Consider the following 14,962-nt stretch of genomic DNA (forward strand, 5'->3'; position numbering starts at 1 on the left):
TGGATCAAAACAGTAGCCACTAAAGTGTGAACAATTTTTTTTTTCTATTTTAAGCTCGTGTGACCTAGTTTTTCATCCGAAATGACAATGTACGAACTTATCCGAGCAGTATTATTGGCAAAAATCCTGACAAAGATGAATGTGGATTGAGGCAAAAAAGTTACCACTAGAGTGTTAACAATGTTTTTTTTTTTCCATATTTGGGCGGTGTGCCTAATTTTTGATCCAAGGTGACCAATATTCAAACTTGATCTAGAAATTATCAGAACAAACATTTAGACCTATTTCCTGGATGACTGAGTCAAAAGTGTGACCACTAGCGTGTTCACAAGGTTTTTTAAAATTTGGGCGGTGTGACCTAGGTTTTGACCCCAGATGACCCATATTCGAACTTGACCAAGAAGTAATCAATTTAAAAACAAACTATTAAACTTATTTCCATATATTTGGATCAAAACAGTAGAGTGTGTTCTATGTTAAGCTCATGTGACCTAGATTTTCATCCGAGACGTTCGAACTCATCCGATCAATTACCTAGACAAGCATCCTGACAAAGTTTTATGACGATTGAGGCAAAAATATGACCGCTAGAGTGTTAATGAACAGATGTGGACGGAGGACGGACATTCAACGATCCTAAGCTCAGGTGAGCTGATAAAATCTTATGTGGAACATATCTTATCAAGAAAAGAAAAACAATGATAGAACATTAAGTATAAAAAAATACTGCTGTCAAAACAGTGGCAATATCAAGTAATGGAAATGCAACATATGGCTGTATGTAGAATCGTATATTAAAACGCATCTTTAATCTTTAACGACAAATTATTTCCCTAGAGTCCACGACTAATTGATTTATTTAGTCACATTCTACTGGACGAGAAGATTTACTTTTTAAGCATATTTTGTCTTTTCATTCTAGTAGAACTTAGAAGTCCTGGAAACGTTTGTTAAGAGACAACTTTTAGGCAATTGTATTGATATGATTTTCAGAAATGGTCATTTATAACGCCAGAAAACTGAAAAGTAAAGAAAGAAATGTAAAAAATGATTTTTTTTTTATTTATGTAGAAAATGTCAATATTAGTTCAAGATATATTATAATAGATAAATTCTAAAAATGTTGTAGCGTCCAATATTATTTGTTTTATTGAACGGTTTAATGAGTTTAACCTTTTTCATAAATCGTCAATGATAAAAGCCGTGAACGTCAAAATATCCAAATGAATTATACAAAGAACGTCACAAACGTCCAACAACGTCAAACCATCATTATGTGATAATTAGTTGCATTTCCTCACTATAATTTGGATAAAGAATAAACATATTATTTAATATTCAGCATGTAAAATATCGGACTATATTCGGAATCGTGCAACAGCTTTTATATAAATTAGACTCATCCAATATTGTTTCTCCAGCTGTGTTCTCGTCCAAATATATTGCAGTGTTGTACAGATAAATGTTCAATTATAATTCAACATATAGTTATCATTCTATATCAATTATACAGTCTGGATTTGTAAATGAACATATTGCTGTCATTTGATTAAGTTATTAAAATAATACATTTCAATTAATGTTTAATATTTAAAACTGAGCTGTGATATCATCTTAAAGAACCGAAATAAAAGAAATTATTTTCAATTTACAGATAATATTGTACATAATGCTTCTACATTCTAAAATTGCTTACTTCGTAAAGTGTAAAGCTATCTCTCTGCTTTTAGAAAAAAAATTAAAACAATGGTATAAAAGAAATTTGTATGCAGAACGATATGCGCATGATTGTACGAAATCTTAGATAAACGGTTAAAAATCCTACTTTAAATAGATAACATCAAACATATTTGTTCCGGAATATTTTACGTTTGGCGTTCTGTATTCACTCGAGTTAAATTAAAAAGTCATTATATAACATAATTCATTTGGGAACTACCATTAATCTTTGCAAATAACACAAGGCGACCATTTATAAATTTCATGAAAATATTTTATTTGAAGTAGCTGTTCAAATTTTAAGCTGTGAAATAATTGAGAGCATTATTATAAGTAGATTCAATCAGTCGTCTTTATTTACATGATTTATTGTACACACTACATATTATCTCTAAATATTTCGAAAATATTTCCATATTTACAGGAGTTTTTATTTTCTTTCGAGTGGTGAATAACAATCGATGTAAATCTGAATAATTGAATCTTTAACAATTATCTTAATGGTTTTTATCGACCACACAAGTTCGACTATATAAAGTACATTTTTTGGGGGAAATATTTATCACATCACATTCAGTATAGCCGACCATACAGATGGCTCATAACCTACATGAATGACTCTTGGTTACAATAATCCTAATGGTACATACATGTAGATTAGATCGATTATGTCTCTAGAGGCAGTTACGTGGCAATTAGTTGATAAATGTAATTGCAAGAAGGAAACATTACATGGTCAGGTTTGTGAATACTGCTCATTAAAACAACATTGATATTATGAAAGTCAGATTCACTGTCGAAGTGCCATTTTGTAATTCTTCGTTCGTTAATTAATTCGTTCTAATGGATTTATCAATGATGCCAATAAAATATGATATTTAAAAATAATCTTTGGCTAAAACAAAAACCATATAAAAATGAAATACTAAAAATAGTTGAAAATCAAGTCTGTGCATAAGCGAATATATTCATATATTCATCTAGTGTTAATTTCTTATTTCACTCTTATTGAATTGAATTGAATAACATGTTTATCTATATTTTTTAAATATGACAAATACAGTATTTGTAATCATATGTTAAATTCTTTCAATTAAAGTTTTAACATTATATAAATTATACTTTGTGAACAAATACAGCAATATACCAAATCATACGGATACACAATGATAATGTAACATTTACTGAGTAACTAACTGTTCAACTATCTATCAGTGATTCCAATATGTCTATATTTTGTTGCCACGGCAAACTTTTAGGCGTTCCAAAAGACAAATTTAACATATTCTCGTAAAATACTACGTCAATTCATAATAAAATAACTGAAATTGTGCACCTTTGAAACTTGCTAATGCCAGCTTCGATTTGTCATCTGTATTGAAATATTGCTTTAATTTCGTTAGGGTAATACATCAGTTTATTTTTATGTAAAGATCTTGCATGTCACAGGGGTAAATCTTGTACGGCTAAGCGAATAATGTTGAATAAAATAAACGTGCAGTCAAAATGTTTTCTAACTTCGGAAATTGCCCATGAAAAGATAAAAGACAAAATGGTACGAGGATAGATTTAAAGTGAGTTATCGTAAATTGTTAGATTATTTCAATCAATTGAAGATTTTAACTATCATTAAATCAGTCTTTAATCAATCAAATAACAAATTTTATTTTACAATTTCAATCAATCAGTCTAGAAATTCAATTCATTATAATATTTAAAATTTAAATTCCAAACAATTTTGGAAAGGTAAAAATATCGTCCCTAGACATAAAAACAACAATGATTATTTTGCAATTTACTTTGAATAAACATGATAAAGGCTCATTCCGCCTCAGAAAGGAAAAACTTGTCATTCTGAATAAACAACAAACATTAATTTCATAACTTTAAAATTAGTTTTAGAGCATGTTGCATGCTTATGACCTGAACAAAAGTACCGCTGAATGTGAAGTAATTTGTCATAAAGTAGCAAATTTATAAAAAGTAGTATTTTGACTTCTATTTAAAAACGAAATCACTATATCTGTAGTACTTCGTTTAAAGCAACAGAAGAAAAAGATGGCCAACTAAAAAACAAAAGTAACAGATTTGACCTACAAAAATAAAAGCATTTCTGGATCATAATGTCATTAAAGTAGCAAAGCATAAACAAAGAATTTTTTAAACTTTTATTCAAAATACTAAATCACTATATCTGTACTAATTGGCAAAAAGCAACAGAAGCAAAAGATGTACAAATAAAAGAAAATTGAAAATCATATTTTGTAGCTATTGGTAGCCCGGTAACCTTAACCTTTTAATATATTTTTTTTAATTACCATGGCAATTAACATGTATTTTAAAGCATGCTGCTCTGATGTGGTTTGTTCACCAATAATTCGTGTGCAACTTTTTAGATCATTCGCACAGATTGTTTTTTTTCCAGATAAATCATTTAAATTGTGCAATGACATAGAGATGTAAAGAACTGAAATGCTTTTAGCTGAAAACGGCACATAAATTACAAAAAGAAAGAATACTTTTTTTTCTGCATACTTTTTCGTATTAAGAGTCCAAGTTTATCCTTATAAGAATTTTATCCTTTACGCCTTTTCATCTCATTGAAGCACCACTTTATTTTTTTTATACGAAAAAACCTTTATTGTACGACAAAGTGACGTCACAGACAATGATAAAATGTTGGCAGACGCAAATGTGCAGTCATAATTAAGAAAATAACTTATCGATTCATTTGAAGACTTTAAAGAACGTTAAAACACAAATTAATATTTTGCTTTCAGAACAATGACAATATCAAATAATGACAATTTAATCTATAGCCTATGACATAAATTCATTGAACATCATTTTCCAAGTGTCTTGCGGTGATTGAATTCTTAAGTCGCGTTATTCTGCATAAGAAGATTAATTTCCAACGCAGTGCATTCATATCAGTAGACTTTTCAGCTCTTTGGAAGAAATTATAAATATCTTTATTGACGTGATTCATAGACCAGAGAACAGGAAAATAGCGACAAGTACTGAGGAATATGCTTTGTATATGTGTATACACGATGTGAAAGAAGGAGGTTAACGTCCAGGTTTCAATTATTTTGATTAAAACAACAATATGACACCGAAAATTCATAAATGATCCTGTGACTATTATTCAACATTTACATTATATCTGAAAATATTAAGGGACATTATGATAATCCAACCATTTATTGTGTGTGGACATTTTAAAGTAAAAATACATTGACAATAATGTTAAATTTTATCATCTGCTTTGCATGATTTATTAATAAAATCGCTATTCATTCAGTATAATTTCAATCGTCTTTTGGGATGTATTATTCAAGTGACATAAGCTAAATGTAACTATTTTAGTCCATTGTCTGATTCGATAATTTCTTGTTTTGCCAATTTGTTTCCGTATAAAGAGACCGGTTTACCCACGAGTAATTTGACTTTATATGGTGTAGGGACAATTATTAGGTTATACTGCAGTCAAGTATGTTCTAAAGTGGACGATTTAAAAGTGTTGCTTATATTTTCCTTCTTCTGAATTACTAATCAATAATTATAGGGGAAATGTAAATTGAAATTAATTAAATAGAAAGTAAATACTTTTCAATCTTACATTATCAAGTGACTAAGTGTTTGTGTAATTTATAGAGACCGTTTCTGACAACTCTTGTTGCTCAAAAATGCAATGGATGCTCATTCGACATTTTTGAAGGAATCAAAATTAATCTTAGACTGGTAAATTATTATGCTAAACATTGGAGTTAGGATACCTTACCTTCCTAATACTTATGCGACAATAACTGAAATCTATGAATTATATTTCACGAAAATTAACATGTAGTTAAAGGCAGCTTTTGGGACACTACCAAATATATTTACATTGATCGTTTAATTGTAAACTTGAATAGCCTAATAACAATTTGTTTTTCATATTTCAAAACGAAAGACGTATAGATTCGTTGTGTCATTAAAACCTAGTAATTATGAAATACGCCATACTTTGACGCTTGTTCTAAACTACTTTTAATTAGGCAAAAGAGATAAAACTAAGTTCGAATATTTTTCGTGTGTTTCTTACAGTTCCACAAAAAGTTTAAAATAGTAATATGAAATATCTGAAAACAAAAACAATTTATCATTTTACGAGTATTTTGCGTTATCAGGTTTGTGTTTATTTTCTTTATACTTCCAAACCTTGAGATAGGAAATTGCTTCATGTGACATTGAAAGTCAATCTCATTGCATGGTTCTAGTTCTAAAACACACGCCCGTTTAACTCACAACGAGTGAAAAATGTCCATCGGTAAAAATGTTGTGAGCAACTTCCGTTCCTCGTTGTGAGCACCCATCTTTGACGTGTGACACGATAAACAAGGTGAGTTTTTCATAATTTTTGAAGATTTCAGACATTTTAAATGTAAAAATATCGAAATGCAGTTAGCTAGCGATGTGTTTTCTGAGTATGCACATGTAAAGATATTGCCTGTTGGTGGACAATTTGATGGAAATACCGTGCGACGCAGTCACTCGGGGTAGCAGGAAAACTGGAGACAAATTCTCTTTGGACCTTATTTAACATTGAAAACGTCGATTCTGGTGACGTTTTGTGCATTCTAACCTAAAACAGATGCCCACAAGTCTTCAGCGTAAATCATAATCTGAAAGTCTTCATAGAAACGAAGATATACCCTTTTTTGCTTTAATCCTCGTTGTGAGCACCATAACCTCGTTGTGAGCAAGACAAGCGCAGTGCTTGTCTGGTTTTAATATGTAATTCAAATGGCAAGAATACAATTTTCAATCTACCAAAAGCAATCAAAACGTTTTTGTACAATAGTTTTTCTTTGCAATAGTTCTTCTTTTTCTTTTTTGAAAATTATTCTTCATATTCACAAGTCATCAGATTAACAGATGAACTAATCAGTGGAAGAAATCAGCTATTTTATTTCGTATACTCTAGTGTGGCACGAGTGAGCATCAAGGGGAGTTTATGAATATTTCAACAATTTCACAATCTGTGTGATACACACAATCATGTGTTTATCCTGAGCTGAAGACTGACCAAGTTATGTAAAACAAGAACTATCACGGTAAGTTGACAATGCCCCTGAAGTGGTGCTTTGTCCTTTGATTTATGGACCAGATAGATTATTTGTTTTTGGACAAGTAGATCTTCAATGTGAAGATCATTCAAGGTCAAGGTGAAATAAATATAGGTCAGTTGGAAGGTCTTGTCCAAAGGGGCAGTGTGTCCAAATATGAATTAATTCCACTTACTTATAAAGAAGTTATGACCAATGTTAAAGTTTTTGGATGTTCTAGAAGGTCATTCAGGGTACAAGGTAAAAAATACAGATCAGTTTGAAGGTCTTTCCTAAAGGGGCGTTGTTTCAAAATATGAGTAGAATCCGTATGCTAATAAGGAAGTTATGACCAATTTTTAAGTTTTTGGACAATTTGACCTTCAAGGTGAAGGTCATTCAGGGGTCAAGGTCAAAAGAATATAGGATAGCTGAAAGGCCTTGTTCAAAGATGTGTTGTGCCTAAACATTAAGGCCAATCTTAAATGTTTTTGGACAATTTGACCTTCAAGGTAAAGGCCATTCAGGGGCCAAGGTAAAAAAATACAAGTTCGTAGGAAGGTCTTGTGCTAAGGGATGTTGTGTTCAAAAATGAATCAAATCCGTTTACTAATAAGGAAGTTATGGCCAATGTTTAGATTTCGGACAGATTGACGGACTGACAGACGGACAGTTCAAAACTAATATGCCTCCCTTTGGGGTATGCACGACGTCTTGCAAAGAAATGCTGCTGTGCAAAAACGTTTTAATTGATGTGGTAGATTGAAAAATATATTTTCACCATCTGAATTACATATAAAAACCATACACGCACTGCGCTTGCCTTGCTCACAACGAGGTTATGGTGCTCACAATGAGGATTAAAGCAAAAAGGGTATATCGTCGTTTCTATGAAGATTTTCAGATAATAATTTACACTGAAGACTTGTGGGCATCTGTTTTAGGTTAGAATGCACAAAACGTCACCAGAATCGACGTTTTCAATGTTAAATAAGGTCCAAAGAGAAGTTGTCTCCAGTTTTCCTGCTACCCCGAGTGACTGCGTCGCACGGTATTTCAATCAAATTGTCCACCAACAGGCAATATCTTTACATGTGCATATTCACAAAACACATCGCTAGCTAACTGCATTTCGATATTTTTACATAAATGTCTGTAATCTTCAAAAATTATGAAAAACTCACCTTGTTTATCGTGTCACACGTCAAAGATGGGTGTTACAACGAGGAACGGAAGTTGCTCACAACATTTTTACCGAAGGACATTTTTCACTCGTTGTGAGTTAAACGGGCGTGAAACACAAACAGAACAATTCATCATGAATTTAAATGAAGATACATGTATTTGGTAGTGTAAAATTTCAATCATTAAGAATAAATGTTCAATACAAAAATTAGTCATGTATTTTTATGTTTTTTTTATTGACAAAAGATGTTTGTAATAACTTAACATGTATATCCCTACATTTAATAGCTGAACTAAATTAACGGCGTTATTTCTTATTCTCAAGTTCACGTGCACGTTGTTGCAATATAAACTCACATTAAAATGTAACAGATCTTACAAATCATTAATCCCAACTACTCACAGAAATAATTGTATTGAACCCAAGACACCTGACACCATTATTGATATTTTTATCTTCTATGAATTATATTTCACGTTCTAGACGACTGTGGAAGAAGATCAAAAGCACTTAAATCAGATTTATTGCATTTGATATGATTCTTTCTACTCGTAGTATTACTATTTAAAGAAAACAACCTCTTATTATACTTGTTTCCCCGTTATATTATTTTTTTCCTCGGGGAAAATTGATTTTAGCATTTTTTGTGTGATTAAGCTTTATTCAAGGGAGGGGGTATATTTTCCATGTAATTATTTCTTATGACCAAACTAAAATGAAGGCCCATTATGTCTCATATTATTAAATGCTATCATTTTTGTTTCTAAAAAAACTTTATATTTTTGGTATTTTGTTACATTTTCATAAAATAATACTTATTTGATTTGCCATATAGATACATTAGCTTTACTCCCTTTGCTTTGTTTGTAATTGGTATAATTATAGTGAATTAGTACTTGGTATGGAAGTCAAAATACTACTTTGTTTACATTTTGCTCTACCTTTACGACAAATTACTGTTATTCAAAGCTATGTTCGTCAGCTGTTAAATATCTTACATGTAAATACATTTATTTATTAAAACACAATTAAACACATTTTTGACACTTCTAAAAAATTTAGTAAAATTAAAATGGACTTCTGAGGCATAATGTGCCTTTAATTTGAAAAGTATTTGTCACTGCTTCCAAGGAATCCCCCCTTCCTGTGATCTGTTGTTGCTTTTTGGTTTTTATTTCATTAGTTAAAAACAATTAAGGCGACGATGACCGAAATATGTTTGAAATACAAAATATTTATTTGACAGTTTTGAACAGATACGGGCATTTCACAGTTTTAGCTATGAGTCATCTTTATATAAGTACGAACACAATAAACATAAACATATCTTGAATAGGTCTCAAAATTAATACCGTAGCGTCTGTATCCCTTAGAATAAATTGAATTTTGTCATTTCAGCTTTACTTAAATCGAATTTGTTAATGCAGTCTGGATTGTTGCATTTACTCACATAAAGCGGTGTCTGAACTAAGCAAAGTTAATAAGATTCTTATTCTGTTTTCCAAAATGTCCAGCTTTCATTCTCAGGACGTGTGATATCAAAAGTAAATCAATTACGTAGTCCATCTTTACTTGTAACTATTTTCAATTGATTGTAGTTGAAATTAGACATATGAAATATGACAAGACAAACATGCTCTGTTAAACGTCTAGCATATTTTACTAATCAAGTCCTCTATACAAATATGGTGTATTCTTGATAATAAACAGTTACTTCAGTTTTCTGCATTTAACATTGTACATTCTAATCAGGATAACTATCCGACACATTGGTTCAAAATAGGTTAGAGCTGTATGCTATACTCATATTTGCATATACGAGCCATATATACAGAATGATAACTGTGGAATCATAAAAAACTTAAATAACGAGATCTTCGTGTATGATAACAGAAACATTTTCAGCAAAAATTAAATGAGGGGTCATTGAGCTCATATTTTTTAGTTATCTCTGGGTTAGAAATTGTTGCATTTTTCAATAAACTTGGCACAAAATAACAGACATTGCTTTGCAAACCACATTTTTGTAAGGTGTGCTAAGGATTACCTTATATTAACACGTGACAAAAAGGACAATAATAAAATGGCTAAAATGACATCGATATTAAAATACGCCCACATTCAACAGATACTGTAAGTGGAACATGAAAAATGTAGAAGACGATTTATTGATATAAGAAACATTCAACATGAAAACATCTGCTGCTGTCAAAACAATGGCAAGTAATAAAAATATAACATATAGCTGTTTGATACGTACGTAGAACCGTATATTGAAACACATCCATAATCTTTACAGACAAATTATTTTCCTAGAGTCTAGAAATAATTGATTTTTCATAAGTCACTTTCTACTGGATGAGAAAATCTTATTTAAAGCAGTTTTTATCTTTTCTTTTCAGTAGAAGCTATAAGTCCTGAAAATGTTTTTTTAAGAAAATGTTCAAGTTGTTATATTGACATGATTTTGCAGGCATATTCATTTATAGCACCAGAAAACGGAAAAATGAAGAAAAATCACTGAGATGTTATATAATCGCCAGTTTGTGTTCTTTCATCTCAACGAATCGGGAAAAAATCAAATTACAACTAACATAGTGTTTGCAAAATAAATGTTTGAAATTTAAAAGAGAAATCTTTCCAAAGCAATTGCACAAATAAAATGTATCATTAGAACGAACTCATAGCTAAGCGGTAAAAACCCTAGTTAATAGGGAAATAATTTGTTTCGGAATATCTTCCGTTTGATGTACTGTATTCGCGAGAGTTGAATAGAGCCATTTACATAATTTCTTTGAGAAATCTATGATAATATCACAATTTTTACCATTTATAAATGTCATATTGCTGTTGCAATTAAAGCTGTAAAATAATTGATAGCAATAGATATACATAACATTATCTTTTCATGTTCTGAAATATGCAAATAGCAACTGTAGCTGAAACTTTACAAACACTTCCTATCTAAGGTAAATAAATCAACACATGCATGTACACCTTAAACAAGAGTGAAAGCTCTGAGAAAAAACTAGTTTTAGAACTTTTGAGTGTAATGCATTTAATTATCATGTAATAGACAATTTTATACGGGTTTTAATACATATTTGATTTAAGCTTCTTTTTAAATTTCTGTTTGTTTAATTAAAAATAATCATGATCATAACTGTAAGTTATGGTTATATATTTATATTAATAAAACTGACTGTCACGTATGATTTATATAAAATTGCTGTAAATTAAATGCAATTTTAATAAGTGTTTTTCGTCACGACGATTTAAGACACATTAGTCAAAACTTTCATGTATACGGGTCAACACTTACTTAGATGTAAATGATGACTTGTGCATCTTTTGAAATATGTATTTTCATATGATGGATACTTTTATGTTTTTGTCAAAGTGGTGTTGATTATATATAACAATTTCTATGATGACTGTGTAATTTATGTATTCTGTTTGATTGATTATAGAGTTGATGTTTTATAGACAGTTTGGCATTGATTTATGCTAGTGTGTAGTGTCTATCCATTATTTTGGTATATATAGCTTTGTCATTGAAGTACAGTATACTTACGTAATTGAGACTTCTACAGTTGTATAATAGTATGAAAGCATTAAAACTCTTAATAAGCAAACAACCGGATTTTAACATTTTTGTCAACAAATTATTTATGTCAAAACTGCATAGTTATTCCCCCTGTCCCCTCATTTCTCGTCAGATATCGTAATAATGTTTCAAAGCTTCAATTTTTGTAACAAAGTGGCATTTGCAGATAGGAAGTTCAATCAAACTGAAATTAGCTACATGTATTTTTTAAAAAAATGTTGAAATTATGGAAGAAAAATTAACGAATTTAAATGAGAAAAAAACTGGCTTGTTGCAAACTTTGCGATTTTTTTGCAAGTTAAACATATTTTGCTTCTTTTGCTCCTATATATAATGGCTGGGGCATATAGTGTTACATTGTTCCGTCATTCCGTCCTTCTGTCATTTCGTCATCATTAGTTTCCGTTCATTATCTTAGTAACGGTTGCACACATTCAACTCAAATTTGAAATATGCATATGTCATGAGACAATACAGGTCAAGTTCGAATTTGTTCATGGTTCGATGAATTTTAGCAGAGATATGCCCCTTTCACTTTGAAAATAATATGAAATTTTCAGTTTCCGTTCATTATTTCCCCAACAGTATTACACATTCAACTCAAACTGGACATATGTATACGTCAAAAGAAGTCACAGGTCAAGTTCGAATTTGCTCATGGTTCGGTGATTTTTGGCAGAGTTATGTCCCTTTCACTTTGAAAATAATATGAAACTTTCAGTTTCCGTTCATTATTTCCCCAACAGTATTACACATTCAACCCAAACTTGACATATGGATACGTCAAAAAAGTTCACAGGTCAAGTTCGAATTTGATCATGGTTTGATGATTTTTGGCAGAGTTATGCCCCTTTCACTTTGAAAATATATGAAATTTTCAGTTTCCGTTCATTGTCTACCCAACAGTATTACACATTCAATTCAAACTTGACATATGGATACGTCAAAAACATGCGCAGGTCAAAGTTGAATTTGGTCATGGTTCGGTGATTTTTAGCAGAGTTATGTCCCTTTCACTTTGAAACTAATATGAAATTTTCAGTTTCCGTTCATTATCTCCTCTAGGGTATTACATATTCAACTCAAATTTAACATGTGGATACGTCAAAGAAATGGGCAGGTCAAGGTCGAATTTTTAAATGATTCGATGATTTTTGGCAGAGTTATCCCCCTTTAACTTAATTGTAAAAAGGAAATTTTCAGTTTCCATTCATTATCTCCCCAACAGTTGTACATATTCAACGCAAATTTAAGATATGGATATGTCATAAGAATGCATTGGTCAATTTCGAATTTGGTCATAGTTTGATGATAGCTGACAGAATTATCCCTCTTAAGACTTATCCCTCTTGACTTTTGAAACAAAAATCAGAAATTTTTAGTTTCCGTTCATTTTCTCCCCAATGGTTGTACACGTTCAACTCAAATTTGACATATGGATACATCTTAGGCAGTTCAAGTTTGAATTTGGTCGTGGTTCAATGATTTTGGACAAAGTTATCTATCTTGAATGTTGGAAAAATTTTGAATATTCAGTTTCAGCACTCATACTTTTGTGGAAGTGTATGTTGCCATTATTTTGGCTACAAATATGCAATGCAATTAACAAAAGGTTAACACTGAATAGTTTTAGTGCCTTGAACATTGTATAAAAATGGTTTATGTTAACATTGAATAGTTTAAAGGGCTTTGAACGTAAAATGAAAAAAATAGTTTGTGCAAACAAACTTCGAACTATTATAACATCTGAAATTGTGGCTGCATGCGTGGGCATCCGTGGCGTGAAGACACATTTCTAGTTTTAGTAATATCTTAACCTATTGTTACATGTACAGTAGTAAAGTTAAATTGAAACATTTGTCATTTGAGTATGCTCCTTTCCATTTTTTCCCGCCGCATGTTTTTTATGCCCCCACAAAGTGGGAGGGCATATAGCGTTGCAATTGTCCGTCCGTCCGTCCGTACGTCCCGGTATCTTGTGAACGCCACATCCTTTTAAACCGGATCGCAGATTTTGCTTAAACTTCCAGGGATGAACAACCTTAATGTGTAGATGGTAGTAAAGGAAGGAATTTTTGCTGCGACCAAATTTAATAGAATTATGGCCCTTTGTTGATTTTTTCACTATATACTATGTAGAAATTTTGTGAACGCAACTCCTCTTGAACCAGATGGCAGATTTTGCGTAAACTTGCAGGGATGAACAACCTTAATGTGTAGATGGCAGTAAAGGAAGGAATTTTTGCTGCGACCAAATTTAACAGAATTATGGCCCTTTGTTGATTTTTTCACTATATACCATATAGAAATTTTGTGAACGCAACTCCTCTTAAACCGGATGGCAGATTTTGCGTAAACTTGCAGGGATGAACAACCTTAATGTGGAGACGGTAGAAAAGGAAGGAATTTTTGCTGCGACCAAATTTAACAGAATTATGGCCCTTTGTTGATTTTTTCACTATATACCATACATATGTTGTCGGACGGGGCATCCGTGTCCTTTGGACACAGTTCTAGTTTTATTATCATTTTCCCACCTTTAAATATAATATAACCTTAGATGATTAAGCATCCAATTCAGAAAATCTTTAGGGTCTAAGATTGTACGATCTTCTGGAAATTACTTGGATTTAACTCAAAGTGTTATCTTTTGGATATTTGAATTTGTTTTGTTTCCGAGGTTATATATATGATAAAAAAGTTTTTTATATCTTGAGTTTTGTTAAAACTGATGTCTATTGAAAAGTCATAAAAATGAGGTATCATCTTAAACTGTAAATTGTTTCTTGTGTTTAGTTTTATTTCTAATATAAAACTAAGTTATTGTTAACACAAATAGTTTTGAACAAATACTTGGTAGAAAAAACCTTAATACAAAAGTTGAAATAAATTAAAACACTATTTTACTGTGGGTAAAAAAATTTAGTCTAGGAAACGTTTTTGAAAAAAAAGAAACTCTACCGCATGGCTACCTTATCTATCAACACGTTACTGCTCTTACTACTGAGCCACAACATTGAAGTAATATGTTCACTACGAGTGCATATTTATTTATAACTTTATTTTCAAACAAAATATTCAATATCCTTAAAATAATAATTTTCAGATTAGTTTTTTAAATGTGATTACTTTTTATATTTTAAATAAACGTTTACGGTATTATAAAAATATATACAAGGGCATGCAATTGCAAAACCTATTTGTCGAAAAAAATACTTTTCGAAGAATTGCAATGTAAACCTGAAACATTGTATCTTTAATAATTATCTTTATGACTTTATCGGCCACACTGGTCCGACTATTTAAAGTAGATATAACCTGGGGGATATTTATCACAGCACATTTGATATAGCCGACCAG

This window comes from Ruditapes philippinarum, unplaced genomic scaffold (genome assembly GCF_026571515.1).
Source record: "Ruditapes philippinarum isolate M1 unplaced genomic scaffold, ASM2657151v2 ctg906_1_1_1_1, whole genome shotgun sequence".
Taxonomy (NCBI): Eukaryota; Metazoa; Mollusca; class Bivalvia; order Venerida; family Veneridae; genus Ruditapes; species Ruditapes philippinarum.